Source organism: Triticum urartu, chromosome 6A (assembly GCF_056163025.1).
Source record: "Triticum urartu cultivar PI428250 chromosome 6A, HENAU_Tu73, whole genome shotgun sequence".
Classification (NCBI taxonomy): domain Eukaryota; kingdom Viridiplantae; phylum Streptophyta; class Magnoliopsida; order Poales; family Poaceae; genus Triticum; species Triticum urartu.
In genome coordinates this window covers 132,501,256-132,507,222 of record NC_141878.1, presented here as the reverse complement: position 1 = coordinate 132,507,222, position 5,967 = coordinate 132,501,256, and positions in this window count along the sequence as shown.

Here is a 5,967-nt window from a genome sequence, read left to right as displayed (position 1 = left end):
AATCCCCTTTTGATCAGATCGTAGGAACATGATCTTATTGTTATGATGATTCTTAACTTCACTCTGAAATCGCTTGAACTTTTCAAACATTTCAGACTTGTGCTTCATTAAGTAGATATACCTATATCTACCCAAATCGTCAGTGAAGATGAGAAAATAGCGATATCCACCGCACGCTTCAATTCTCATTGGATCACACGCATCAGCATGCATGATTTCCAACAAGTCACTTGCCCGTTTCATTGTTCCTGAAAACGGGGTCTTAGTCATCCTGCCCATGAGGCATGGCTCGCATGTGTCAAGTGATTCAAAAATCAAGTGACTCCAAACATCCATCGACATGGAGTTTCTTCATGCATCTTACGCCAATATGACCTAAGCGGCAGTGCGACGAGAAAGTGGTACTATCATTATTAACTCTACATCTTTTGGCGTGAACATGCGTATTACCACGACCGAGATTCAATGAACCATTCACATAGGGTGCATGACCATGAAAGGTATTATTCATGTAAACAGAATAACCATTATTCTCTAATTTAAATGAATAACCGTATTGCAATGAACATGATCTAATAATATTCATGCTCAACGTAGACACCTGATAACATTTATCTAGGTTCAATACTAATCCCGAAGGCAGATGGAGCGTGCGATGGTGATCTCATCAACTTTGGAAACACTTCCAACACACATCGTCACCTCGCCCTTAGCCAGTCTCCGTTTAGTCCTTAGCTTTTGCTTCAAGTCACCAATAATAGTAACTGAACTGGTATCCAATACCCAGGTGCTACCAGGAGTACTAGTGAGGTACACATTAATAACACGTATATACTTTGTTGAAGTTGCCAGCCTTCTTATCTACCATGCATTTGGGGTAATTCCGCTACCAGTGACCATTCCCCTTACAATAGAAGCACTTAGTCTCGGGTTTGGGTTCAACCTTGGGTTCCTTCACTGGAGCGGCAACTGGTTTGCCATCCATGAAGTTTCCCTTCTAGCCCTTGCCCTTCGTGGTCTTGTTAAACCATCAACACTCGATGCTCCTTCTTGATTTCTACCTTTTGCGGTCTTAAGCACCGCAAACAGCTCCGGGATCAACTCCATCCCTTGCATGTCATAGTTCATCACGAAGATCTAGTAGCTTAGTGATAGTGGCTAGAGAACTCTATCAATCATTATCTTATCTGGAAGTTTAACTCCCACTTGATTTAAGTGATTGTAGCACCCAGACATTCTGAGCAAATGCTCACTAGCTGAGCTATTCTCCTCCATCTTGTTGGCAAAAGAACTTGTCAGAGGTCTCACACCTCTCAACACGGGCATGAGCCTGAAATCCCAATTTCAGCTCTTGGAACATCTCATATGTTCTATGGCATTCAAAACGTCATTGGAATCCCGATTCTAAGCCGTAAAGTATGGTGCACTAAACTATCAAGTAGTCATCAGGATGTGTCTGTCAGGTGTTCACAACATCCACAGACGACGTTGTAGGGGTTTGCACATCGAGCGGTGCATCAAAGACGTAAGCCTTCTGTGTAGCAGTGAGGACACTCCTTGGACTACGGACCTAGTCCACATCATTGCTTACAATATCTTTCAACTTAATCTTTCTCTAGGAATGTATTGAAACAGGGAGCTACAACGTGAGCTATTTATCTACAACATATTTGCAAAGACAATTTAGACTATGTTCATGATAATTGAGTTCATCTTAATCAAATTATTTAATGAACTCCCACTCAGATAGACATCCCTCTAGTCATCTAAGTGAAACATGATCCGAATCGACTAGGCCGTGTCCGATCATCATGTGAGACAGACTAGTCATCAACGGTGAACATCTCATGTTGATCGTATCTTCTATACGACTCATGTTCGACCTTTCGGTCTTCCGTGTTCCGAGGCCATGTCTGTACATGCTAGGCTCGTCAAGTCAACCTAAGTGTTTCGCATGTGTCCCGAGGCCATGTTTGTACATGCTAGGCTCGTCAACACCCGTTGTATTCGAACGTTAGAATCTATCACTCCCGATCATCACATGGTGCTTCGAAACAACGAACCTTCGCAACGGTGCACAGTTAGGGGGAACACTTTTCTTGAAATTTTAGTGAGGGATCATCTTATTTAAGCTACCGTCGTTCTAAGCAAATAAGATGTAAAACATGATAACCATCACATGCAATCAAATAGTGACATGATATGGCCAATATCATTTTGCTCCTCTTGATCTCCATCTTCGGGGCTCCATGATCATCGTTGTCACCGGCATGACACCATGATATCCATCATCATGATCTCCATCATCGTGTCTTCTTGAAGTTGTCTCGTCATCTATTACTTCTACTACTATGGCTAACGCTTTAGCAATAAAGTAAAGTAAATACATGACGTTTATGTTGACACACATGTCATAAATAAATTAAGACAACTCCTATGGCTCCTGCCGGTTGTCATACTCATCGACATGCAAGTCATGATTCCTATTACAAGAACATGATCAATCTCATACATCGCATATATCATTCATCACATCCTTTTGGCCATATTACATCACACGGCATATGCTGCAAAAACAAGTTAGACGTCCTCTAATTGTTGTTGCAAGTTTTTACGTGACTGCTATAGGTTTCTAGCAAGAACATTTCTTACCTACGCGAAAACCACAACGTGATATGCCAATTTCTATTTACCCTTCATAAGGACCCTTTTCATCGAATCCAATCCGACTAAAGTGGGAGAGACAGACACCCGCTAGCCACCTTATGCAACTAGTGCATGTCAGTCGGTGGAACCAGTCTCATGTAAGCGTACGTGTAAGGTCGGTCCGGGCCGCTTCATCGCACGATGCCGCCGAATCAAGATAAGACTATTAACGGCAAGTAAATTGACAATATCGACGCCCACAACTTCTTTGTGTTCTACTCGTGCATAGAAACTACGCGTAGACCTAGCTCATGATGCCACTGTTGGGGATCGTAGCAGAAATTTAAAATTTTCTACGCATCACCAAGATCAATCTATGGAGTAATCTAGAAACAAGGGGAAGGAGAGTGCATCTACATACCCTTCTAGATCGCTAAGCGGAAGCATTCAAGTGAACGGGGTTGATGGAGTCATACTCGTCGTGATCCAAATCACCGATGATCCTAGCGCCGAACGGACGGCACCTCCGCGTTCAACACACGTATGGTTGGGAGACGTGTCCTCCTTCTTGATCCAGCAAGGTGAGAGGAGAAGTTGAGGGAAAACTCCGACAGCACGATAGCGTGATGGTGATGGAGCTCGTGGTTCTCCGGCAGGGCTTCGCCAAGCACTACGGAGGAGGATGAGGTGTTGGAGGAGGAAGAGGGCTGCACCAGGGGAAGGGTGCGGCTGCCCTCTCTCTCCCTCACTATATATAGGGGGAAGGGAGGAGGGGGAGGCACCCTAGGGTTCCCTAGGGGAGGGGCGGCGGCCACAGGGGAAACCCTAGATGGGTTTGGGCGCCCCCACCCCCTAGGAAACTTGCCCCCCAAGCCGGGAGGGGCGGCTGCCCTAGGGGTGGTGCCCCCACCTCTCCTGGTTACGTGAGATGGGGTGGGAGGGGCGCTCAGCCCCTTAGTGGGCTGATGTGCCCTCTCCCCTTGGCCCATAAGGCCCCCAACGCTTGCCGGGGCCTCCGAAACCCCTTTCGGACACGCTGGTCATCACCTGGTACCCCCGGAACAATTCCGGACTCCAATACCCTTTGTCCAATATACCGATCTTCACCTCCGGACCATTCCGGAGCTCCTCGTCATGTCTAGGATCTCATCCGGGACTCCGAACAACCTTTGGTAACCACATACTATTTCCCATAACAACTCTAGCGTCACCGAACCTTAAGTGTGTAGACCCTACGGGTTCGGGAACCATGCAGACATGACCGAGACAACTTTCCGGCCAATAATCAACAGCGGGATCTGGATACCCATGTTGGCTCCCACATGTTCCATGATGATCTCATCGGATGAACCACGATGTCGAGGATTCAATCAATCCCGTATTCAATTCCCTTTGTCCAGCGGTATTGTACTTGCCCGAGATTTGATCGTCGGTATCCGATACCTTGTTCAATCTCGTTACCGGCAAGTCTCTTTACTCGTTCCGTAACACATCATCCCGTGATCAACTCCTTGGTCACATTGTGCACATTATGATGATGTCCTACCGAGTGGGCCCAGAGATACCTCTCTGTTTACACGGAGTGACAAATCCCAGTCTTGATTCGTGCCAACCCAACAGACACTTTCGGAGATACCTGTAGTGTACCTTTATAGCCACCCAGTTATGTTGTGACATTTGGCACACCCAAAGCACTCCTACGGTATCCGGGAGTTGCACAATCTCATGGTCTAAGGAAATGATACTTGACATTAGAAAAGCTTTAGCAAACGAACTACACGATCTTGTGCTAGGCTTAGGATTGAGTCTTGTCCATCACATCATTCTCCTAATGATGTGATCCCGTTATCAACGACATCCAATGTCCATGGTCAGGAAACCGTAACCATCTTATTGATCAACGAGCTAGTCAACTAGAGGCTTACTAGGGACATGGTGTTGTCTATGTATCCACACATGTATCTGAGTTTCCTATCAATACAATTCTAGCATGGATAATAAACGATTATCATGAACAAGGAAATATAATAATAACCAATTTATTATTGCCTCTAGGGCATATTTCCAACACTCTTACCCCTGCAGTCGCAAGCGATCGGTGTTGCACACGTGTAAGGTCCACACTCCCACGTCGTCCCCTTCTCTTTTGCGCTTCCATGACCGCGCGGCTCCATACTCGCCATCACGGTGAAGGATGGCAAGAAGACGTTGTAGGTTGGGCTTTCCTCCAACCAACGAAGTGGTGGAGGCTTCACTCTTTTCCCCACCCTTCCTGCCCAGCGGCAGGTGACTATCTTCGATGAATCTTCACTACACTACTTGATTAGGAGCAGTTAACTACCGAGAGAAATGCCTTACCGAGAACAAATAGTCTATCTGGGATTACATTTCTACTGGCACAAGAAAGTATGGGCAGAGAAACCGGCAGGAGAAGTTAAGCTATTGGAGCATACGAACTGCTGGGTGTCGGTGTCAAAACCCGGGGATCTCGGGTAGGGGGTCCCGAACTGTGCATCTAAGGTCGATGGTGACAGGAGGCAGGGGACATGATGTTTTACCCAGGTTCGAGCCCTCTTGAGGGAGGTAATACCCTACGTCCTGCTTGATTGATCTTGATGAATATGAGGATTACAAGAGTTGATCCACCAGGAGATCGTAAGGGCTAAACTCTAGATGTCTAGCATGTCTGATTGTGATTGCCTCTACGGACTAAACCCTCCGATTTATATAGACATCGGAGGGCCTAGGGTTGTACAGAGTCGGTTTACAAAGGAAGGAATCTACATATCCGAACGCCAAGCTTGCGATCCATGCAAAGAAGAGTCCCATCCAGACATGGGAGGAAGTCTTCTGTCTTGTATCTTCATAGCCCATTGGTCCGACCCATGTTACATAGTCCGGACGCCCGAGGACCCCTTAATCCAGGACTCCCCCAGTAGCCCCTGAACCAGGCTTCAATGACGATGTGTCCGGTGCGCAGATTGTCTTCGGCATTGCAAGGCGGGTTCCTCCTCCGAATACTCAAAAACAGTCTTCGAACACAGAAAACGTGTACGGCTCTGCAAAATGAGTACCACACACACACACGCAGAGAGTATAATATTTTATGAGTCCAATCCACTGACAACTTTTGTAGCGTGACATCAAGTCGCTGTCCGGCCATTATTTCGAACCCTTTTTAGCCTCCCGCTCCATGTTTCAAGATGCGGTTTTACTGGCACGTCTTGTCGAAGCAGAGATCATGTCCCCTTATTGCGGGATTCTCATCAATATGGGCATGGGTAATCCAACTGCGCCGTCTGCACGGCCCTTGGGGAATAG